Source organism: Balaenoptera physalus (genome assembly GCF_965194825.1).
Source record: "Balaenoptera physalus genome assembly, chromosome: 11".
In the NCBI taxonomy this organism is placed as follows: domain Eukaryota; kingdom Metazoa; phylum Chordata; class Mammalia; order Artiodactyla; family Balaenopteridae; genus Balaenoptera; species Balaenoptera physalus.
In genome coordinates, this window is record NC_138896.1 from 46,477,281 (window position 1) to 46,503,255 (window position 25,975).

The 25,975-nt window shown below is 39.3% G+C and overlaps 1 protein-coding gene, 1 long non-coding RNA gene and 1 pseudogene across 3 annotated transcripts in view; 2 read left to right on the forward strand and 1 right to left on the reverse strand.

Moving 5' to 3' along the window:
- Nucleotides 1-25,975, reverse strand: part of LOC309638421 — a 1,167,492-nt gene that overhangs the window by 1,088,063 nt on the left and 53,454 nt on the right. The window lies entirely within an intron of this gene.
- The window catches only part of KHDRBS2 (KH RNA binding domain containing, signal transduction associated 2), a 754,183-nt gene that overhangs the window by 29,469 nt on the left and 698,739 nt on the right, over nucleotides 1-25,975 (forward strand). The gene's annotated exons all lie outside the window — the stretch shown is intronic.
- Nucleotides 15,323-23,760, forward strand: LOC309638394 (rRNA methyltransferase 3, mitochondrial pseudogene; annotated as a pseudogene). Its single transcript has one exon. The product of its transcript is annotated as an rRNA methyltransferase 3, mitochondrial pseudogene (transcript).

A 25,975-nucleotide genomic window follows, 5' to 3' on the forward strand; every position in this document is an offset into this window, starting at 1 on the left:
GTAGAGCTGGGTCTTGTCCCTTTGGTGGGCAGGACCATGGTCAGTAAAACTTTAATCCACTTGTCTGGTCGTGGGTGGGGCTGTGTTCCTTCCCTGTTAGTTGTTTGGCCTGAGGTGATCCAGCACTGGAACATACAGGCTGTTTTGTGGGGCTAATGGTGGCCTCCGGGAGGGCTCACTCCAATGAGTACTTCCCATAACTGCTGCTGCCAGTGTCTTTGCCCCCCCAGTGAGCCACAGCTGCCCCCAGCCTCTGCAGGAGACCCTCCAACACTAGCAGGTAGGTCTGGCCCAGTCTCTTATGGGGTCACTGCTTTTTTCCTCTGGATCCTGGTGCGCACGAGACTTTGTGTGCACCCTTCAAGAGTGGAGTTTCTTTTTCCCCCAGTCCTGTGGAAGTCCTGTGAGCAAACCCCTCTGGCCTTCACAGCCAATTTCTCTGGGGACTCCTCCTCCCATTGCCGGACTCCCAGACTCAAAAGCCCAACATGGGGCTCAGAACGTCCACTCCAGTGGGAGAACTTCTGTGGTATAATTGTTTTCCAGTTTGTGGGTCGCCCACCCAGCAGGTATAGCATTTGATTTTATTGCTATTGTGCCCCTCCTACTGTCTCATTGTGGCTTCTCCTTTGTCTTTGGATGTAGGGTATCTTTTTTGGTAGGTTCCAGCATTTTTTTTTGACAGTTGTTCAGCAGTTGGTTGTGATTCCAGTGTTCTCGTAAGAAGGGGTGAACACACACCATTCTACACCCTGATTTTAGGTGATTTTAGAGAATACATATTGTTAACATCTTTCCATTTCTTCATCTGGATATCCAATTAAGTTGTCATATGAAGTCAGGTTTACTTTAAGTGAGGAATAATATCATGGTGATGTTTTCTGATTGCATTATGTATGTAACTATGTATCTGAGTGTACTTTTTGAGAAGAAAGCTTCCCTTGGTGCTTTTATATGTAGTAAGAAGGACAGTGATGTCCTGTGATTTTCATCCTGAGGGTTCAGATTATATCTCTGAAATTAATTTCTGACTTGAGCAGTTTTGAACAACTCAGCTTAGTGCATGAATTCATTATAAATGTTACTCTATAGGCAGGATGTAAAACCAATGAGGGAAGGCCATTTCACTCAAGGCTTGGTGCAAATCTTTGTAAAGTATTGAATATGAGTGATAGTTAAGATAACAATAGATATTATTATTTAAAGAAATCTTGTTTCACAAGTTAAAGAAACCATTAGTTATATACATTTGTAAAGTTACGTTATAGAGAGTAGTTGAAAAATATATGTGTGTATTTTCAGTGGTTTGAAAGATGCAGTTATATTTTTAAATGCTAAAATATGAAAACAATTGGTATTAATTATTCTAGTTGGAATTAAGACATTATCATTTTGCTAAATAAAAATACATGTTGCTTTCACTGCAGTGGACCTTAGTCATGTGTGAGTAATGGTTGGTTGAGACAAAATGCAGCAACTCTTGTTTTAAAACATATTTTCAATAAATATAATTGATAATTTGTGTAATGGAAAAGAAGAGTTGATATTACAACAGCCTTCTAAATCCTAAAAATACCTAAAAGAGATTGTGCATTTTTAAGCATAAAAAACATTCTACATCTTGTGCTGAATTATACATTTGTAAGAAATGTTATAAAATTACTGTAGAAAGTAGATTAGATCTTTTTCCAATGGAAATTTCATTTCATTTCATGTGCTTTTAAAAATTAGGTTGAAGAAAATATACTTACCTCAAGTGTTGTAGAAGATGCAGATATAAAATTCTGTTACTAATGAGCCCTTTCTTTGCCATTTCTTGGCAAATACAGTGTATGGCATTGTATGAATATCAGGTTTCTTTCATATAATTTTTTTTTTTTGATGTGGACCGTTTTTTTAAAGTCTTTTTTGAATTTCTTACAATATTGCTTCTGTTTTATGTTTTGGTTTTTTGGCCATGAGGCATGTGGGATCTTAGCTCCCTGACCAGGGATCAAGCCCACACCCCCTGCATTGGAAGGCAAAGTCTCAAACACTGGACTGCTAGGGAAGTCCCTCTTTCATATAATTTTTATGTTTACACTCATGGTCAAATTTTGATCTCTTTTTTTCCCTCTTGTTTTGTTGAGATATGATTGACATTCAGCACTGTATAAGTTTAAGGTGTACAGCATAATGGTTTGACTTACATTCATCGTGAAATGATTATCACAGTTAGTTTAGTGAACGATCATCTCATATAAGTACAAAGATAAATAGAAAAAAATTTTTTCTTTTCATGAGAACTCTTAGGATTTACTCTCAACAATTTTCATATATAACATACAGCAGTGTTATTTATATGTATCATGTTGTACATTACATCCCTAGTATTTATTTATCTTATAACTTTGATCACCTTCATCCAGTTCCCCCTCTCCCTACCCTGTTCCTCTGGTAACCACAAATTTGATCTCTTTTTCTGTGAGTTTGTTTGTTTGCTTTTGAAGTATAATTGACCTGCAAGCTCCTGTTACATGATGTAGTGATTCAATGTTTCTGTATATTTAAAAATGATGACCAAGGTGAGTCTAGTTACCATCTGTCACCATACGAAGGTATTAAGTAATTACTGACTATATTCCCCACTCTGTACATTTCATACCTGTGACTCATTTATTTTGTAACTGGAAGTTTGTGCCCCCTAATCTCCCTCACCAATTTCTCTCTTTCCCCACCTCCCTCCCCTCTTGCAGCTACCTGTTTGTTCTCTGTATCTATGACCTTGTTTCCATTTTGCTATATTCATTCATTTGTTTGTTTTTTTTTTAATTCCACATATAAATGAAATCATACAGCATTTGTCTTTCTCTGTCAGAACTTATTTCACATAGCATGATACCCTCTAGGTCCATCCATGTTGTCCCAAATGGCAAAATTACATATTTTTTATGAATAAATAATATCCCATTGTGTATTTATGCCACTTCTTCTTTATCCATTCATCTATTGACAGACACTTATGTTGCTTTCATATCTTGGCTATTGTAAATAATGCTACTATGAACATAGGGGTCCATATATCTTTTCAAATGAGTGTTTTTGATTTTTTCAGGTAAATATCCAGGAGTGGAATTTCTGGATCATATGGTAGTTCTATTTTTAATTTTTTGAAGACCCTCCATACTGTTTTCCACAGTGGCTGCACCAATTTACATTCCCACCATCAGTGCACAAGGGTTCCCTTTTCTCCACATCCTCGCCAACATTCGTTATCTGTAGACTTTTTGATGACGGCCATTATGAAAGGTGTGAGGTGGTATCTCATGGTGGTTTTGATTTGCATTTACCTGATGATTAGTGATGCTGAGCATCTTTTCATGTACCTGTTGACCATGTGTATGTCTTCTTTGGAAAAATCCCTTGCCTGAGGAGACAGAGCCAAAAAAAAAATACTGCTAAGACCAAGGGAAAGAGTGTATTGCCTGTGTGTTCTTCTAGAAGTTTTATGGTTTCAGGTTTTACATTTAAATCTTTAATCCATTTTGAGTTTATTTGTGTGCATGGTATGAGAGAGTAGTCCAGGTTGATTCTTTTGCATGTAGCTGTCCAATTTTCTCAACACTATTTATTGAAGAGGCTGCCTTTTCCCCATCATGTATTCTTGCCTCCTTTGTTGTAGATTAATTGACTATTTTAGTGTGGCTTCATTTCTGGACTCTCTATTCGGTTCCATTGATTTATGTGTCTGTTGTTGTGCCAGTATCATACTGTTTTGATTACTCTGTGGTTTACTTTGAAATCAGGGAGCATGATACCTTCAGCTTTGTTCTTTTTTCTCAAGATTGCTTTGGCTGTTTAGGGTTAGAGAAAAATCTCATTGCCACATAAGCGTTTTCAGAATTATCCAATTTATAAGCTATTTAGTACTCCATGTACAAGATAGCAATAAAGATCTTAGAATTAATATTTATTGGATTAAAATACTAAATCCAGAAATTCTTATACTATTAGCCAATTACCTGTGGTGTAGATGGGTAATATATGATTTTAAAATGTTATTTCTTGCAGTCTCATCTGATTTATTTAAAATGGTAACAAAGAAAATTGCTTGCTTTCTGCTTTAAGAACACTTGCTGTCTAAATCTGCAGTAATGGAAAATGGTTCATTCATCTTTCTTCTACTGAGGCCTCCTCACTTTTAGCTGCATTAGTAGCATTGTGTAGAACATACATACATTTCCTTAGTTGTAACTCATTGTGCATAATGACTTTTGGTATCATTTTAGTAACACGTTTCTAATACTGTAAAATGGAGCTAACTAGTTGCGACTCATTGAGACAGGTGGGCTTCTATCAAATGGAAAAACTGCTGCTGCTGCTAATTCTGATCTTCCAGCTTAGAACTGGTGAGCAGGTCTGTGGAGCTGGAGCATAGAGGCACCTGTGGAACAGGTGAGACCAGAGAAGCTGACAGGGACAAAGTCATGAAGAAATTTATGCCCTAATGAGTTGAACATTTATTCTTTTAGTAAAAAGGAGCAATTATAGATCTTAAGTCAAGAGCAAAATTATTAATGTGTTTAAATCTACTTAAACACTGCTACTTAAATAACTTTAGCACATTAATTTGGAATCTCTTCTATTTTTCACATGAAAAGCTGGCAGTATGGACTAATAAGAGCAAGTGTTTCTGTTTTGTAACCTAGAATTAGATGTATTGCCAGTGTCTAGCTTTCAGAAGGAGAGAACTCTGGTTGTGAGAAAAGGAAATAAAGTCCTTAAAATAGGATACTGGAAAACAAAAGCTACACTAACTCTGTTATGAATTGTCACTAAATTACTTTTTCTCATAAAGTATTTCTTAATTTTGTCTGGTTCTGAAAAATTTATTTAGGTATTATGCTGACTCATTATAATTAAAATAAAGGTGGTAAAGCAATAGAAGTGGAAATGCTCAGACCTAAAAATTGAGGAGAACTTTTCACATGATCAGTTTTGCCACAGAGAGGTTGAGACTGTTCTTAAAATGAATTTCCTGTAGAATATAGTTTCCAAATCAGTCTTAGAAGGGGTCGCTGGCCATTTCAGATGAAAAGGCCAGATACATTTTCTCTGGACAGGAGAAGAGAAGCAGAGATTAAGGGCTGGGTGGATAACTGCGTGAGGGCAGGGTAGCATCTTCATTTTCTTTGAAGCAGTGGAAATGACAGACAGTGTGGTTGGTGTGTCTTAGCAAGAGGCAGAAGGTGGCCACCACTGAGTTACATTCAGTCTAAACACATAGCTTAGCTCAGGCTCCTCTGACAATCAGATATGGGTAATGGGACCAAGAATTGTATTTGATGAGAAAGTCATTCTTCCCTTTTTTCCAGAAGCACAATGTATATAAATCTGAGTTTTTATAAGATTAAGGTTCAAATTACTTTGAGCCTCAAACGGAGCTTTGCAAGATCCATAGCAGTGTTTGCATCTCATTGACGTTGGAGCCCAGGCCAGAGAGGCCACACTCGGCCTGCACCTCAGACCCTCTGGACAGTGCAGCCCCTGTTCCCTGCCAAGTACTGCAGGGTCTTCCTGAGGGCAGCTGGGCAGCCCGGTCACTCACCCACACTGACAGGTAGCAGACTCCCTTGTGTGATGTTGACCCCTTCGAGCTGCCTTGGAAATTAGACTTCATAGGCAGTGTGCCCCTGACATAAATATTGGACTGTGTACACCAGAAGTTCTCTCTGAATACTGGAATTATCCATGTTTATTTTCATTATATTTTTAGTAATTCCCAAATTTTCTAGTGACCGTGTATTTTTTTTAGAATCAGAAAAGTATTCTTAGATATTCAAGCTTTGAGCTGGTGCTTGAAACACATCCAGGCCCCCCTCCTCATCTGTTGGAGCAAAGACTGCTTCTCTCCTGGGCTGTGCTTTGGTACCTGGGACCTTGAAAAAAGATCCACTTCCCCATTGCTCCTTTTCTCCTCTGAAAGGAGACATTAAACCTGATCACCTAAGATCCATTTCTGCCCTCACACTGGTACCGTCCAGGATGCTGCCTTACCTGAGAGGTTACCCTGATGGGACGTGGGAGAGCAGAGCCACCTGCCCAGGGCCACTAGTGGGAACACCACTCATGTCCATAAATTATTTGCTAACCATTTAAACCTGCCTTAGGCTTGAGGCCAAGCCAGGTCGTCCCAGGGATTACAGAGCAGAAAAGTTTCTTGTAATCAGGTAAAGACTAGGAGATGGGTGTGAGTTAAGCTTCTGGGAAGAAGCAAGATGCTTGCTCCATGGCTTAACTGTTTCAAAAAAAAAAGCTTGTTAGAGACCAGGTTGAGTAAGAGTTTGAAACTCTTGAGCAGGTCAGGAAAAGAGGGGGAATTTGCAGAATATGCTTGCTCATCAGCAAGAAAAATGTGGTCCTGATCTTATTTAGTGGGGAAATAAGCCGAGGATTGAGGAGGATAAACTGCCTGAAGGTTTTCTGGCACTAACTTAATATTCACAGTGAGTTTTCAAAATAAATATGATTTATTAAAGGACAAATAAGAATTGGTAGTAACAGATTCAAATGTCTATTGTAGGAGGGTTAATTGCCTCACATTTCTATTAAATTTATCTGCTTTCATATTTATTTCAAATATTCTGACCTTTGATAGTTTTAATAGATCCAAACAGATAATACACTATTTGCAAAACAGAGAAGGCAATTAGCATATGCAACATTGGTTATGTGCAGGTCAGTGTTCTAGTGCTTCACATTTCCTTAAGCCATCTAATAGCCCAACAGGAGGGTTGGTGATGGGGAGATGCACTTTGTTGGTGCTCTTTGTGGAGGAGAGTGCTACACCTAGTGGTTAAGATTGGGACTGAGATCCAGACGCCGGTGTTCAGATCCCAGTGGCTCTGCTTACACTCTGTGTAACCTTGGAGAAAGTTCTTATCATTCTGCATGTCTCATTTTCTCTTCTGTAAAATGGAAATTATACTTGACCTGACACTTGTGGTAGTTCTGAGGGTAGACCCGTCTGCATCACTGATAAAGCGCATGACGCATGGGACACGTCTAGTGAAGTAGCTGCTGCTTCCCCTCCCCACAACCTTGTTATTACTCATCTGTACAACAGCCTCGTTAGGTGGATACTTTCCTAGCCCCATTTGGAGAGACTGAGGGTTAAAGAACATAAATAACTAGGCTACAGTTGCCCAATTTATCTGAATCCAGTATTTTCCGTCCTTATATCCATATTGCTTCTCCTCTTGTGCATCCTGAGTGCACAGAAATGACTGCTTTGGCCCCTTTCCCTGACTGCTGGATTAGCATTGCTGCCCTTCTGGCAGTTGTGGAGAAAAAATAAATTAAGTTCTTCAAAAGTAGATGCAGGTAAGAAACTGGGCCAAACAGTAACAGATGGTTCCCTCTGGTTACCCAGCCAGAGGTGCCCCCTGTAGCTGCTGTTGAAAGTCTAAGAGTCTTCTTCAGTTTTTTAATCTGTCAGTGCAGGATTTTATTAAAGATTCAGTTTACCAATTTAATTTAACCATGTTGTATAAAAGTTTGTAGGATGGTTTTACCTGGGATAGTATAGTAGGATGCCCTGTATATACCAGGATATAGGAATACACTCCAAAAAGAGCTTGATAAGGATTCACAGGCAAACAATGATTGTTTCTACAGGATTTTTTTTTAAAGCATGAGGAATAAGAGTAAATGAACTATGGCATGGTTGTTAAGAGGGTTTAAAAGAAAACAAGCTTGGCTTGAAGTGCCTGGTTTTGACTCCCTGCCCTGCAGTGGCTGAGTGCATGGCCTGGTTGTTGACCTGCCTTTCTTAGTGTCTTATCTGTAACATGGATACACAAATAGTATCTATTTCATGATGTTAAATAAGCTTATATCAATCACCAGTTAGAATAATGTTGGTACTCATTAAGCACCCAGGAAACGGTGGCCTTTTCTGCTTATTTTCCTCTTACATATCATATGGACCTCTGACTCCCAGACCAAAACTATAGCCTGGAAGTATTAACACCTTCTAGATTAAATAGAACTCTCTGGGCTACCTTGGAAAATAATTAACATTCATCATTTCTATGAGAACGTGCATTCTAGGTTTCCAGTTATGGATGTATGAGAGGACTTGAAGATGATCCGTTTGCCATTTGGAAACTGCCTGTTTATTGTTCTTATTTTATAAAGCTGCCTTGTGCAGCAATTACATCTGCATGGCGTTGAGTGGAGTTGACCTTCGCTTTGAGTCTCAGGATTAGGTCATGACTCACTATGCAGACTTGAGAATTCGTGGGGAAAATAACAACAATAACTTTTTGTTATTGTTTTGTTTTTGTAAGTCCTAACAGTTATTTAGGGCTTACAGTACACCAAATAGTCTGTTAACACTTCACACGCATTATCAGTTTAACAATAATTTGATAGTAGTGTTATGACTGCCCTTTCATGGCCCCTCTGTAATCCAGCTGCTTTCAGAGTCTTCAGGCACGTGGCTGTGGAAGGAACTGCAGCAGCTGAGTCACAGCCTCTCTGACCCTGTCCTCCTCTCGTCTAACTTTACACCACGTTTGTTCCACAGCTCATGATTGTCCAGCAGCACTGGTTTCCTTCCTCTTCCTTGAGCAGCTGTTGGTTCTTTCCTGTCTTAGGACCTTTGCCCTATTTACTTTTCTGGGGAGCTTTGCCCCCAGAGCTCTGCACTCCCTTTCCTCACTCTTGCCTCAGCTCAGAGTGGCTGTCCAGGGCCAGCTTAAATCAGGGAGTCTCCTGTCTGACCCTCCTCTGTCCCATTCCCATCTTTTCTGCTATTGAAAACATTTGTCACGAACTTAAGCTATTAACTTATGTCTATCCTTACTGCCCTGTTATCTCATTTGATGCATTGTAAATTCCATGACTGCAGAATTCTTTCTTGCTCTGTATCTGGAAAAGTACTTGGCATATGCTAAGCCTACAAATATTTGTGGAATGAATGATTGGATGCAGTTTCGAAAGGTTACAAAATGTGTCTGTCATCCTGGAGCTGGTGAAGAGGCAGAACTCAGTATATTTGAGTCTGAGCCCACTGCCCTCCAAGGTAACAGGACATCAAATGCCTGATCGGCAACTGGAACAAAACTGTAAAAGTTATAATGTAGTAGATTTTCCACATTTGTTTCATTTTCTCACCCTTTTGCAAGGAGGTAATGCCATGTTTGGGTTCCTCTTGCATCTCTTACCTCCCAGATGTGCGTTTCTGTGACAGTGGTGCTTTGGGTCAGTGCTTGTGTTGAGGGTTGGGCTTCTTACCTGTGCTGTTCTGCACAGGTGCTTACTGGTAGGAGGATGTGCCACGCGGAACCCTCTGGGATCCGGTCCCAGGACGATGTGTGTGCAGGAAAAAACATCCCCACAGTTAACCAGAAAGAGCAAAGTTTTATTATCTCAGAAAAATAATGCTAATTACAGTAGTTTATAAGTCTAGCTTTCAAGTCATTTAAAATAGTTTAAGAAAAGGTGGGAAGGCATTTGGGTGTCAGGATTGGGTGAAAATATGGACTCCAGGGACACAAACTACAATAATTACAAATTAGTACAAGATATCTTATTTGTAAGAATTACTACAAATAAATTAAGGTGATAATAGGATTATTCTTCTCTTCTTCCTCGTCCTCCTCTTCCTTTTCCTTCTTCTGTGTGTCAATTTTATTTATCCATATTATAGATAATTTTTTTAAGGAAATGGAACTTGAGTGTCAAACAGCTTTCAAGCTGTACATCCTGCAGTTTTATTCAAGAGGGAGAAAGAGAGAGAGACAGAGACAGAGACAGAGACATAGAGAGAGAGAGAGAGAGAGAGAGATTACCTTAATAATTTTTCTGATCCCCAAAACAAAAAATTCCCAGAGAAGGGTACAATGACCCCACTTTGGCTCTGCCAGCTCTTTCCAGTGGAGGGGCAGGAGAACAATGGTAACTATCTCATATTTTTGTGTGTCCATTATTTTGTGTGAATGTGCATAAATGATGTATATTTCATGTGTAAGCATACATAAAGTAAAAAACCTCCTGGTTAAAATGTGAAGATAGTCTTGTACTTGAAAGCAGTGCTGTGTGCCAAACAATCCTGGGAATGGTGTCATGGAAAGAAAACTAGAATATATTCACTGGCCTCAAAAATCTCATAATGTACTTTGGGGACATAAAACATACAAGAATCAACAGCCATTAAACCATTAATAAAAAGAGCATAATGTTATATATGCTGTTTATGGTGTATATATAAATATATATATATTTAATATTTTTAGGTAAGGAGAGGAAGCCATGAAAATGTCCACGGACAGATGAATGGATAAAGATGTGGTACAAATATATACAATGGAATATTACTCAGCCATAAAAAAGGGAAATAATGTCATTTGCAGCAACATGGATGGAACTAGAGATTATCATATTAAATGAAGTAAGCCAGACAGAGAAAGACATATATCATATGATATCACTTATATGTGGAATCTAAAAAAAAAATGATACAAATGAACTTATTTACAAAACAGAAACAGATTTACAGACATGGAAAAGAAACTTATGGTTGCCAAAGAGGAAATGTTGGAGGGAGGGATAAATTAGGAGTTTGGGATTAACATATACACACTACTATATATAAAATAGAAAATCAACAAGGACCTACTGTATAGTACATGAAACTCTACTCAATATTCTGTAATAACCTATATGGGAAAAGAATCTGAAAAAGAATGGATATATGTATAACTGAACCACTTTTCTCTACACCCGTAACTAACACAACATTGTAAATCAACTACACTCCAATATAAAATAAAAATTAAATTACAAAACTAAACAGGAGAAAAACCACCCAAGGTTCCATTTTAAGACTGTTACTCATAATATGTTTACATGTGCCATTCTAGTTGCTTTATCATTTTTTTTATAGTTGTGATCATATTTTATGTACACTTTTTGGTTTGTTGTTATTATTTCATACTTTAAGTATAGAGATTCAAAGTATCAACAGCCCAACCATGAGAAGACAAAGGGTAACTGGAACATTTTATTTTTTTTTAATTTTTATTTTCTAAAATTTTATTGAAGAAAGTGATTCAGTTATATATATATATATGTGTATATATATATATATATATATATACACATATATATATATATTCTTTTTCATATTCTTTTCCATTATGGTTTATCACAGGATATTGAATATAGTTCCCTGTGCTATACAGTAGGGCCTTGTTTATACATCCTATATATAATAGTTTGCGTCTGCTAATCCCAAACTCCCAATCCATTCCTCCCCCACCCCTCCCCCTTGGAAACCACAAGTTCGTTCTTTATATCTGGAACATTTTATGAGGCCTTCCTTTGAACTGGGTTTTTAAGAAACTGAATATTTTAACCAGAGAGAAGAGGAACATTCTCGCCATTTGTTTTCTTTTAAGTCATCAGTAGTATTGTCAAACAGTGTTTAAAGTCATTTTAACTTTCTATATGAAACTTTGGGACAAATCAAAAAATCAGTGAATAAATATTGAATTGATTCATCCAGAGGATATTAGGCACTATGATTAATGCAAAGATATCTTACATAGGCCCTGGTCTCAAAGAGTTTATAATCAGTTTGGTTGGAAATGATAAAACTGGTAAAAAAATTCCAATTTCTACAATAAGATTTAAATAATTTGTTCAAAGTAATGAGAAGGCATACTAGAAGTTGGTATTTATTAATAAATGAATGAAAGCATTTGAGTCTGAAATAGTCAGGAAAAGTTTTATTTAAAGAGGCGAGATTCTTTTATAAGGGATGAGCAGAGAGGAGCAGCCATGTCTCTGGCTGGCATGATGCTACCATGGGAGCAGAGTTGCCCTGAAAGCAGGAAGCGCAGCTGCGAACCCGACCCTGCAGACACTCCCCAGAGGGTGTCTGGGGCTCAGCATTGTGTGGTGGCCTCAAGCAATGAATATGATCTTTATTGTTTGTCAGAACCTATTAGAAATATCAAAACCTGAGGGGATGAACACATTTCTAAGACATTTATTACACCTCTCCTCTTACGAATTCAGTTGATAAGTATTATTATGTGAGGTGCTGAGCCAAGAGTGTCCTCCTCCTTGGTAACAGGTAAGCTATTCAGCGATGTTCACAATGTCCCACTTTGAGATATTATAAATGGTAATGGAATCGGAATTTAAATTACTTTGAATGTTTAGTCTTCCATAGGAATCTTAATATTCTCACAACTTTAAATATTTTTATTCTCTTCCCTTTTAAACGACATTTACTGTTTTCTTTCTTAATAATTGTGAATTTTAAGTAAAAAGGTGATGCCCTGCATGGGTGCAGGAAACATCTATTTTTTTGGTTTTGAAAATGATTTCCATAATGTGTGATTTCATCAAATTTAAAGTGTTAAGTGTCTATGTAGGTAAGGGTTTTAGTACCTGGAGTTGTTATGAAGTAGGCATCCTCTAACCCATCTGTGAGGATTAATTGTATTTCTTCATTGGCATCTGTGTTTTTTAAAATCCCTGAGCTTCCTTGGCTATTTCTACTGACCTAATATTCTATTACTCAATGAAACATAGACTTGTCATAAGAGTAGGAACTTTGGACTCAAGACTCTCTAGGTTTGAATCTAGGCTTGTCACTTATGAGCTACATGGCAGTTGCAAGCCTGTCTGTGCCTTAGTTTCCTTATTTGTGAAAAGAAGGTACATATATCAAAGGTCTGTCTTAAGAATTAAATGAGCAAATAGTTATTAAGCTGGAGCACTTGGTAAATGCTTCTTTTGTTTGTTTAATGAAAAAAATAAATGCACAAAGCAAATGCCAATCCATGTGCCATGTGTTCTATTAACATTCTATTTTAAAATAATTTCAAACTTAATAGGGGAGTTGTAAAAATGAAAATAGTACAACAAACACAAGTATACCCTTTATCCAAATTCACATGTTTTTAACATATATCATGTCTCTTTACCCCTACATAGTTTACTGCATATTATCCTGGATTAGGGACATTCTGTTCCATAACTACAGTTCGGTTGTCAACCTCAATAATTGAAATTCGATGTAGTGCTCTTATGTCATCTGTCATTCTTCATATACTTGTCTCTGTGGACACAGTAATGTTCTTTATAGCCTTTCCTCCTCCAGGACAGGGTCCAGTTGAGGGTCAGGTGTTCAGTTGAAGAGGTCTGTCTCTTCAGCCTCCTTTATCCAGAACATTTCCATAGCCTGTCTTTGTCTTTTATGACTGACATTTTGAAGAATACAGTGCCACCAGCCCTGCCTTAAAAATGGAATCTTCCTTGTTTACTGTACAATTATTTTTTTCTCCCTTGCAACCAATAAGTAGTCTGTGGCTGACACACTTCAGGGTCCCTCTAGATTCGACATCCATTGATAACTCACGTCTGATAAAATCTTTACTATGATGATTAAATAATGATCATTTTCCAAGTCTAGCAGTACCTCCACATACACCAGCCATGCTTCAGCATGCTACAGAAAGCCAGAGACCTCATCCTCCTTTTTTCTGTCCACCCTCCTATAGCCGAAATTTGGCCTCTGTACATCAGTACCGGATTGAATCTCAGAGACAGAGTTTTGGGCGAAGTAGAAAAGAATAGCTTTATTGCTTTGCCAGGCAAAGGGGGCCACAGCGGGCTAATGCCCTCAAGACTGTGTGTTCTGCCCCAGAGGGGTTAGTGAGGAGTCTTACAGTGTTCAAGGTGCAGTGTTCAAGGTACAGGGCGTGGTCAGCTCGTGGACACTCTTCTGATTGGCTGATGGTGAGGTAAGTGGGAGTCAGCATCATCAACCTTCTGGTTCCAGCCATCTGGTGTATTTGTGCTTGTGGGCAGCATAGTTAATTTCTCCCACCTGGTGGGGGTATCAGTATCTGCAAAACAGCTCAAAGATATTGTTATGTGTATCCCTTGAGGGGGAACCAGGACCTTGCCCCAAGGCTGCACTATTGTTTCTCTTAACTGTTCCTCCCTTTTCTCTGCATCCCCTCCCTTCCCTGATTAGCAACTGTTTGAACCTGCTCCTTGGACCTCAGGGAAGGTCATGGAGGCTGAATGAAACCTATTTCCTGTAATCAAGAAAATGGAGAACACAGAAAGGCTTTTGTGCCCAGGAGCCCCACAGGGTTCTGCTCGGTTTCCCTCCCTCCCTCCCTTCCTATATGAACTCTATTTTTCCACATTTGAAATCAGTTTTTATATATTTCGTAAATTAAGTTATAGAATTCCTCATTAGAAATTATCTATTTAAATGAAATTATAAGATACTTGTCTAATTATACTTAGATAAATTAAGGCTAGTTGTGTTCTGAAGTTTGCATTTTATGGTTTTGTTTACAGAGGGTATCACCAAGAGAGGACATTATGTACATGCCCAAACAAGTCTGAGTGTGCTTTATAATTACAGTGTTTCATCAAGAGTGGCTGATCTAGAGGAAGTACTTTGGCCTCTTTTATAACTAAACCTTTATTCATCGGACAGGAGAATCAGTGTGCATTTTATATTCCCTGGGGTTGACTTTTGAAGGTTTTCTGGTGGCAGACCTTTGCCTCTGGAACCATTCCATTTATTATCTTAAGCAATAACAGAAGTATTTTCTTCTAATTTAATCCTAGTCCTCAGTGCAAGAATAGAGTGCTATAGTTAATAAAAAGGTCATTAAAAGACAACATGTGAGTAAACTTGGTACCTCAGTGGAACTTCTGAACATCAGAGGAGACTGCCTCTTTGAATGTGAACTTTAATTAAATAAATTTATCATATTATTTATTTGAGGCAAGGCTTTTTTATGGAAATGTGCAGCGTGGACATAATCATTAGTAGAGAGTGGAAGAGCATGTTCTTTTCATAAATTTGAAAGCTACATTTCTGAATTATTCCACATGGAAAATAAGCTCTTGATAGGGAAATAGAACATGTGTAATGTATTGGTTTGTACATGGACAACAAGACGGCGATTTTCAATTTGGGTTAAATGTCAGCCTGCTTCCCACAAACTGTAGGGGGGTGTGAAGTGAAAATGAAACTTTGGTTTTATTTTATTATAATATAGATTTCCTAAATAGGTGATTGTCATATACTCTTATTTTTATAATATATTTATTTATAAGTTGAGGGATGAGAAAAATAGACAAATTAATATTTTTCCAATATTGCATGGTTGCTTTTGAAAAATTAGAGTATCTGTTAACTATATCATTATTTAAATAAGATTTTAGTGCATTAATATGTGTGTTTTATGACAAATGTAGTGTTTGGTGTGTTTCCTTAGAAATTGACATTAAAAGTAAATTTCGAGGGGAAGATGGCGGCGCTGGGGGAGCACGCGTGTTGGGCCACACGACCGTTGCTGCCGGTGGTGCAGGCTTGGGAACTCGACGCGCAGCGCTGGGTCTGGGCGCTGCGGCGCAGCCCCGTGAAAGTGGTGTTTCCATTAGGTCAGGTCGTGGAACGGAAGCCCGGTCCCGGGAAGCAGCCTCAGAAGGCGGCGGCAGAGGCCGGTCCCCGCGAGCAGCGACTGAAGTAGTCGCGTCAGGTGCCCCCATCCCAGACCCCCAGCACCTGAGAAGAGTCGGGGCTTCGCTATGATAAGGCTTTCCCTGGAGACAAAAGACTGAGCAGTGTGATGACAGTAGTTAAGTCCAGGCCATTTTGGGAAAAGCAAGGGAAGATCCTGTTGAAAGGTCATAGGCTGATTGCAGATGCTCTCAAGGCTGGTGCTGTGCCCAAAGTTTTCTTCTTTAGCCATCTGGAATACATAAAGGAGCTGCCCATTGAGAAGCTGAAAGGTGTTAGCCTCATTAAGGTGAAATTTGAGGATATCAAGGATTGGTCCGACCTAGTAACACCACAAGGAATAATGGGGATTTTTGCCAAACCTGACCACGTTAAGATGACATACCCAGAGACTCAGCTTCCCCACACACTGCCCATATTGTTGATTTGTGACAATCTCCATGACCCTGGGAACCTGGGGACAATTCTGCGAGCTGCTGCTGGCGTAGGCTGCAGCAAAGTGTTACTAACCAAAGGCTGTGTGGATGCCTGGGAACCCAAAGTGCTGCGGGCAGGTATGGGTGCACATTTCCAAGTGCCCATCATCAACAGCCTGGACTGGGAAGCAGTGCCCAACTACCTGCCCACAGACACCCGCGTCTACGTGGCTGACAACTGTGGCCTTTACACGCAGGCCCAGGCCCAGATGTCTAATAAGGCCAGTGACTACGGCTGGGTATGTGACCGACGACCCCTAAAGTTTCACAAGTATGAGGAGGAGGAAGAGAATCTAGAAAGTGCAGCCAATAAAGGCTGGCTCCCTGAACTTGAGGCCCAGAGTTACGACTCAGACTGGACAGAGGCACCTGCAGCTGTGGTGATAGGTGGGGAGACCAGCGGCATGAGCCTGGAGTCCCTGCAGTTGGCTGAGAGCACGGGAGGCAGGAGGCTGCTGATCCCTATCGTGCCCGGTGTGGACAGCCTGAACTCGGCCATGGCTGCGAGCATCCTGCTCTTTGAAGGGAAAAGACAACTGCAGGTGAGGGCGGAACACTTGAGCAGGGACGGGAGTTACCACTGAGAGGGGACGTGGAAGCCAGTCCTCAGTTTTAGGTTGCCTCTGTGGTTATTGGAAAAATAAGGACTTCCCTGACTTTCTGCTTAGCCTCAAAAATAACAAAGGTCAAAATTCCTCCTGAGATTTCCATCTTCCCACCGACTTTTATATATGTGTGTATATGTACATGTGTGTGTGGGTGAGAGAGAGACAACATAAGTAAATGCTCTTCATGGCTGTATGTTTTTAAAAATTGTCCACCAAGGAGCATCTTTGTGCCCAGAAAGTTGCTGAGAGCATCACCTTGGGTAGGGAGGACCCCTCCCTCCACAGCTGGGGGTGCTCTGCAGTCATGGAGTGCTGGTTAGAGGCCGGCCTTGGTCACTCACTCCTGTGATCATTGGTCAATGGAAATTAAACCCCTGTGAAGTGTAGACCAGCAGATTACATTAAAACGTTTTATTTCAGTGTGGTCAGTGGGTCTCAATGCCTGTCTTTTCATCTTTGGCCTAGTGATGAGGACATTGCTAAGAGATTAATGACCCAGGAAGCTGAGGGCTACAGGTGATGGCGTTCAGTAGCTGGCTCTTCTTTTGGCTTGGCTGTGTTAATCTCTGTGATTGTTAATTCAGGCCATGACTTAAACACTGTTTATGTATGACACAATTTTTTTCCCCCATTTCTGGTGAAAGAGCTGAATTCATCAGGTGGTATTACACCTTATTAGCACCTCTGCAGATATCTTTTTGAGAACTTGGTTCAGAAAAGGAGGAAACAGTTCTTAAATCTTCAGCTTAATCCTGCATCTGTCAGCAAAGCTGTACCCTTTTTACTAGCTTCCTGCTATTAGTCCTACTTTGTATAACACTTTTGGTTAAATGTAATGACTTACTTGTTTACATTAATGCCCCATCCTGCATAAAGAGAACTGTTAGGAGAATGCCACTGTTCCTGGAGGCTGTGTGAACAGAGGCTCCTGTGAGGGGAGAGGCTGAGGTTCTGAGGATGAGAGCTTGGGGCCCTTGAGCCCACAACTCTGCAGCAAGACCCTACTGTTCTTCTCTCAAACCCCCAGGGGACCAGGGCAAGCTGGATCCTTACTTACCAAGTGCCAGCGGGATGTAGCCAGGGACATGAGGGCAAAGGCAGATGGTAATCGCTGTGTGTGTAAGTCACTGTGTGTGTGTGAGGTGGGATGGTGGGAACTAGAGTATGGGACCTAGTTCAAGCAGTGCTTTTACAACCACAGTGAATATGGTTGGAGTTGAGGACAAAGACACTAGCAATGTAGTGTCACCACGTCCCTTCCATATAGTGGCCCCTGTCATGGTTGGGGTTCCTTGGGAGCCCTTCAGCTGCTCATCACAGGGAGGTCCAATGAGTTGCAGCATGCCCAAGACGAACCATGGACCCCTCCCTCCCCCCTTGGCTCGCCCAGCTCCCTGGTAAGACCAAAAGGTCACGCATGACTGTGCCCCAAGTTGTGCCCCGGTGGGATTGCTTTGTTATGTTTGAGGGGAGGGGTTTTTAAAGGAACACTCTCTTTGCTTGGCTGTGCTTTCTCAGGCTGACTGGCCAGAAGCTGCTCTGGTGTCCCACTCTGGTCTGGGGCTGCCCAGGGCCCCGCACAGATGTTGGGTGACAGTGGCCCCCAGAATGTTCTTGAGACTCTCCATCCCCCATCAGCTTTTAAAAAGTAGAAAAGCCCACAGCCTTTATGCTGTGTTGAGCCCACAAAGGCTGGGGCCCTCTGCCAGCTTCACAGCTATAATGCCCGTCACACCAGCAGGTGAAATTGGGGGCGGTGGACACCGGAGAACCATACTACTCTATTGACAGTCTCCCAACACCTTGGAAAAGTGCTAAAGAAACACGTCACTAAAAAGAGGCTCGCAGAAACTAACAAACACACCATTGTAAAGCAATTATACTCCAATAAAGATTTTTAAAAATTAAAAAATAAAAAGAGGCTCATGCCTTTTCAGCATAAAAAAAAAAAAAAAAGTAACTTTCAGGTTGAGGTGGCCCTCGGTGCTTTTCCCAATGTACTTTATGGTGTGCTTTACTGAATCTGCTGAGGGAGGCATCCAGGTTGAGATCTCCCTTAAGGATATACGGATGTCCTGTATTTTTGATCATTGTGACTACAAATAAATGTGTAGTGACATGTGCATATATAAATAATTATGGCAATTAAGCAATAGTGGAACATTTTCACTGAGAAATTTTATATGTTTAACCTATCAGTTACTTTAGAAAATTTATATAAAAATGGCTGAATGGACATGTTTAAAGCTTTCTTCCTTTCTTTCTTCTTTCCTTCCTTCCCTCTTTTATTCTCTCTGACAGTGATAGGTGATGGGAAGCATTTGGGTTTGTTTGTTTTATTTTATGAAGCCTTTGATCTTTTTGCATATTTCACTTTTTATTATGAAAAATTTCCAGCATATACAAAGGTATAGGGAGCATCATGTACTGAATCTCTAACATCCGTTACCCAACTTCAGCAGTTATTAACCCTTGGCCACTCTTGATTCATCTATACCTCCACCTTTTAATCTTTTAAAACAGATTTTTCAGCACTGAGTTATAAAACATTGATGTCAATTTTTCTACAAATATTTTCTGCTAAATGTACATGTTCAAATGTAAAGGATTATTTATCCAAAAATGTTACAATCACGAATGCCAGCAGTGAAGCTAGTTTTGTTCTGTCTTCTCTCTCTATCCCAAGTCCTCAAATTTACACGCCCCCACTCTCTTCCGAACACTCCTTATGGTCTATTTAGTAGATTTCAGTTCTCCTGTGTTCGTTTCCCCTGTGGTACAGCGTGCTTACTTTGTGATTATTTTGTAGTATGTCTTTTGCCCTTTGGGGTTTTCCTCAAACTAAAATCAAGCAATTCAGTTGAGCTCTGTATCAGTTCCTTGAAGTTGAAGATATAATGCCATCAATAAAAATGAGACTGGAGCAAACATCTTGCTTGGTCCATGTTTAAAAAAATTTCCTTCTTTGTATTAGTAGTTTTAGCTAATTCTATTAATTACACATGCCCTTGTGTTAGTAACTACCTTTTTTAAAAAAAAAAATCATAGAGATAATGGAAGGTAGCATAGGTGCAACCATAATTTATGGTAATCTGATTAACTTTGTCCTGTGACTACAAACCAGCTACAAAGTGAAGCTAACAGCTCTAATGCAGGCCAATAACTGAGAATTATTAATTTCGTATAACTTATTTCCCAGTTAGCAGTTCTATCTGAAAATAATTTAGACACTGAGATTTGAAGTTGTGTATTCGTTTCAGGATAATATTCCATTAGAGAAAATATAACGGAAGACTCATTTTACAACACTGTAGGAAAGCTTTTCTTCATCTTCACTGAAACTTTACTGAATTTGAAAAATGGAGTTATTCTCTGTGGAGTTCTTCAAATAGGAATTAATACCTTACCTACAGCCTCTTTATTGACAAAAGGAATGATGGTATTGTAATAGACTACAATTATTTATTTAGTGGTATTAGCTGAAATTATTTAAGCACTGATTTTGTACCAATTACTATGCATAGTGCTTATACCTTTTGTCTGTTTTCATAGTGGGAATTGCTCTGTGAAATAGGAATAATCCTTTGCTTTCTTTTTCAAATGAGGACTTTGAGGTATGGAGAACGTAGGGTAAAGTTAGTGAGTAGAACAGCAAGGTCTAGAATCCAGGCTTGCAGACCCCAGTAGTCTGCATTCTAAATAACTCCGTTATGCATAATATAATATTTGTAAAATATTTAATGCAGTTGATTTCTCTAAGATATTCCATATTATTTTAGTATAATTCTATAAAATTTTCTCTTTTCCCTTTCAAAGATAGAAATTTCTTGTTTGTGTTAATGATTTGAAATGTAAGCAGATGCTCTTTTTGGTGTAATCAGTACTGTAATATTCATGGAAATAGAACCTAAACTTCATAGTAGAGTTTTGGCCCTAGTGGGTCGATTTTAAAATGTACCAGAAATGTTCAGCACAATGCTGCCGTGTGGCTGTTTCCTAAGCTTTTAGAGGAAATCTCTCTCCCTTCTCTCCCAGGAGATAGTTTCTGTGTATGAATGTGTTTGGCAATTGATAGCCAGCCTTCATCTTTATAAAGAGTTGGATTTTTTTGTTTGTTTGTTTTTTTTTAGTTATCTCAACCAAATCTTTTGGCCTAGTACTCAGTGGTCTACAAATTTCCTCAGAAAAACTTAATTCTCCATCAGTCAATTATCTAGTGTTGCCACTTTTTATGACTTGCCTGAACAATTATGTTTCTTTTACTTAAAAAAATGCTTTATATTTGATTAAAATTGAAATCATTTGAGGGGGCCATGACAGTATAATATTTTGCTTTACCAAATTAGGAACAATATTTCAAAAATCAGAAGTCACTAAGATATGTATAGATATAGTTCCCCAGAAAGCTTCATTAAAGATACATGAGGGTTCATTTTTCTTTTCCTACTTTGTCAGCATTTGAAAATGGCTCTACATCTTTCTTCCGAAAGCTGACTTTGATTAAATGCCCTATGTACAATGCACTGAGAAGTTTCTTACTTTGTAAAATAGGATATATAAAGTTGTATGCTGTAGATTGCAAAGAACAAGAACAGAATTCCTGTTACACATCTTTCCAGTCCAGCTGATAAGAAAATCTGGGAAGCCACACTTGAAAAATGAACTGTTTAGGGTAGAGAAGAGAGGGGAGTAGAGGTTTTTCTTATACAGGTTTCTCCAGTTTATTTTAGCTGAGAGAGTAAGTTTTCGAAGGTGCCAAATCACATCACTCCAGCTAGCTTATGTAACTTGCTGAATAATCAAAAAAGTTCTTGTCCATATCATGGATCTGTTGAGCCTGGCAATGATTCTTTGTCCTGGTCCTCTGGGTGTTACACTCCCTTGTCCTCTTTTGCAGGCAGTTCACTATAACAAGAACCCTTTATTGTAATATTCATTCCTCCACTTTGGTGAAACTTGTTTTTACAGATCAGTCAGGTTAATAATAGCTTATGGTGGCAATTTTAACACTTATCTTTATGTATCAAATAATTAATTATACTAAGATTTGTAAAGTCTCCAATTAGAGCATATTTTTTAGCCATGAGTCAGTCCATCTATGTGTATATGTGTATGTGAATGTTGTGACTGTCATATTTCTAGAAATTCTTCTCAACAGAGAGGTATTGGCACATAATTTCTAGTTTGTATTTAAAATATAGACTGACTCTTAAGATGTAAATAGACATTGAGCTGATTCTTGCCAGCAGTTATTTCAATAATCACATATATTTAGGACAGAGCTTTGCTTTCAACTGAAAGTGCTTAAAGTAGAAACAGAAATGAAATCAAATGTAATTATTTGATGTTGAGTTTTCTAAAGAGTTTGGCCACAGTTTTGAATTGAGAGGAACTACACTGAAAACAATATTCAATAAAGTGTCTTTTAGAGCAGTGAGGCTAAGATTTTCTTTGTGAAACCTGCATAGGATTAGAACATTCAATTAGAATTTCCTTTTTAAGATATCTGGGCCACAGAGATGACATTTATGAGATTAAAATGCTAGAAAATCAACAAAAAAATATGTGTTTAAAAGTAACCAAGAATGGCAAAAACAAAGAGAACACAGCCTTCTTGTAAACAGTAACAGGATGAGGAACATTTCTGAATTGCCCTTCCCACCCTGTGTTCAGATATTTGGTAATCAGTCCTCAGAAACCCTTCCAGCTGCATGAATATGTTGGCTGTTTTTAGTTTTCTAGTACATGAGGATCTTGGGAAGAAGCCTTAGAACTCATAAAATGCCATAATTCCCATCGCCTCCTGAGCAGAAAGTCACCTTTACTTCCTTGGTGTGAGCAAGGGTTGGACTGGGCCATGTGGCCCAGGGGACCACAGACCCAAGGCTGTGAGGTGCAGATATTGTCTGGCTGGCTTTGCCCGTTAGTCCACTGAATAGGCACAGACAGATCCAGATGCGAGGGCTGAAACATGGCAAGGCAAGTGCCAACTGCCGCGTTCCATAGAGATCACATTCAGAGACATGGGGTTTGTATGCAAGTAGGCCCAGTTCAGAGATCTGTAATGGAGATCTTCAGAAACAGATGAAATCTGTTGTTTAGTCTATTTCTACTAATCAATCTACAGTGGGACACTGGATTGATAACATGGCCACTCAGTTCACCTACCCACTTAGATGTTGGCTGTCAGAAAAAAACATGTCTTTCTTTTTGAAAAGAAAAATTAGAATACAGTTGACTTACAATATTATATTAGTTTCAGGTATACAACATGGTGATTCATTATTTTTATAGATTACACACCATGCAAAGTTATAAAATATTGACTATGTTTCCAGTGCAACATATTTCTTCTTTATACCCGAGCTATGCTTCCCCTGAGGTCCAGCTCATTGTCTTTAATTTATTCTCAAAATAGTCTTTTAATCACCACTTAACAATGCCTCTGTGCTTCCTTTATTACCATAGTGTTGACATGTTACCCTTCCCTCACTGCTTTCTCTGCCTTTGATTTTTAAGACAGATTGAGTCTTTGCGGAGATGTATCAGGCAGCTGGATTTCAAATGCTTTTAAATTCTTTTTAAAAACCACAGCTGCTTAACAATGGAAGGAGCCATTTAAAAATAGACTAATCCAATCCAACTTTCCTTGAACTTATGCTCTTTATTTTATATATATTGTATATATATTTTATATTTTATATATATTATATTTATATATAAAATAAAGAGCAAAAGTTTGTATATAAAATAAAGCATAAGTTATATATATAAAGACATTCCTAACATAGAAAAGTATGGAAATATTTCAACTTGTATCTATGCTAGCTAGCAAAACCCAACACAGGAAACTGGTAAAGCAAACCAAAAGGATAATTTCATGTGTAAATTTAGATGGAAAACCCATCTTTTTAAAAGTAGCAGGTGAGGGGATTCCTGGGACTTGAGATGACAGAGTAGGAGGATGTGGAGTTCACGTCGCCTCACAACTAGGACACCTACAAGGTGCTGGTGGGGGACCATGGACACCTAAGGGGATGGGAGGAATCCCCATGTGACCAGGTAGGGCATGGGGGGGGGAAGGAGGGGGGATGAAAAGTGGAAGTGGGACGGGACCAGTGCCCCTGAGGGGTGGCTGGGGGGGGTGGGGTTCCCACACTGGGAGGGTCCCACTCACTGCGGGGGGATTGGCAGAGATGGAGAGGGACCTTCAGGGGATTGAGGGACCAGAGGGGAATGTGGCCAGAGTCTCCCCCACCAGCTCGACCCCCAGTGAGCCTGCTGTGGTCCTGGGACTGAACCCCCACCCCTGGGCCCCCTCCAGCTGCGTGGGTCCTGGGCCTGAGCCCCAACCACACCCCCAGGCCTCTTCCTGCTGTGTGGGTCCCCCAGCCTGAGCCCCGCCCCCCAGGGCCTCCTCTGGCTGCGTGGGTCCAGGCGGGCTGAGCGCCACTCCCCTCCAAGGCTTATTCTCGCTTTGCTGGCCCCTGCGGGCAAGACTGTAGAGGCCTGCGCCCCAGCTGGCCTGCATGGGCACGTGTGCTCTGGGCCAGCTTCAGGAACAGACATTGGTGAAAGGAACACACATAGAGGTGGGGCTGACACAGTGGCTCCAGATACCTACCTAGAGGTATTGGAGGCCTACTGGGGAGGTGGGGGTAGGCTGTAGCTCACCATGGGGGCAAGGACACTGAGAGTGGAGGCACCAGGGAATTTTTTTTTTTAATTTTTTGATTTTCATTTATTTTCATTTTTTTAAACTTTAATTTTTATTCTTTTCTTTTTTCTTTTTTTATTTGCTGTGGTGATTGTGTTTTGTTGTTTCATTTTTCTTGTTATTTTTTCTAATATATTTTTATTTTTCTAATTTTATTTTGTTTATTTTTATTTGTTTTTTTAATTTTAAAATGTTGTTTTGATGTCATCTTTTATTTAAAGCAGCTTTCCCAAGCTAAAGAATAGCTTCCCCTGGGTCATGATTTGACATAGGATCAGACTCTTCCCTCAAATTGGTCATTATTAAGTGACTTGTAACCTTAATTACTGGAAAATTTCTCTCAGCAGCAATGATATTGTTCATGGTGTTTTTGTTTAACTAAATCAATTACAACCAAATTATTTCTAAGCCTTACAAAATATATGAGACTCATATTCAATGTCTAGTTATAGATAAAGGCACAAAAATTATTCAGTGGAATGTAAGGTTTAATTAGGTGGAACTTCAGGACCAATGAGAGGCTGAGTATTATATTGTTTAACAGTGTGAGCTCTTCCAGGCATTTTGGGCTTGTATCCTGACTCTGCAAGGTTTTAAATAATCTTTTTGTCTACTTGTTAATCAGTACAGATGCATTCGCCATTTTAACAATCAGTATACAAGCTCAGAACATACCACTCTGTACTGGAAACCTTTACGTACATCTGGATTTGTAAAGCTTCTCCTCTGCAGGAGCTGCTTTCTTCATATTCCATCTCCTTGTCCAGGGCTTAGTCTCCACATGGCACTTACTTAGAGGTCAGTAAATATTTTTGGAATGAAGTCATGAATAAATGCTGAAGGTAAATAACTAATGGTTTCTCTTTTCTCTTAAAGTTGTATGTGGAGTAACTTCAGAAGTCAAGAGAGGAATCTAAAGGAAAATAGAAAAGTCTTACCCATGTAAAAGAATGTGAAATAAAAGCTTGTCTTGCCTTTTAGCTTTTTTTTTTCTTTTAACATTTTTATTGGAGTATAATTGCTTTACAATGGTGTGTTAGTTTCTGCTGTACAACAAAGTTAATCAGCTATATGTATACATATATCCCCATATCCCCTCCCTCTTGTGCCTCCCTCCCACCCTCCCTATCCCACCCTTCTAGGTGGTCACAAAGAACCGAGCTGATCTCCCTGTGCTATGCAGCTGCTTACCACTAGCTAGCTATTTTACATTTGGTCGTGTATACATGTCAATGCTACTCTCTTACTTCATCCCAGCTTACCCTCCCACCCCTGCCCTGTGTCTTCAAGTCCATTCTCTATGTCTGCATGTTTATTCCTGTCCTACCATTAGGTTCATCAGAACCTTTTTTTTTTTTTTTTAGATTCCGTATATATGCTTTAGCGTACGGTATTTGTTTTTCTCTTTCTGACTTCACTCTGTATGACAGACTCTAGATCCATCCAACCCACTACAAATAACTCAATTTTGTTTCTTTTTGTGACTGAGTAATATTCCGTTGTATATATGTGCCACATATTCTTTATCCATTCATCTATTGTTGAACATTTAGGTTGCTTCCATGTCCTGGCTATTGTAAATAGTGCTGCAACGAACATTGTGGTACATGTCTCTTTTTGAATT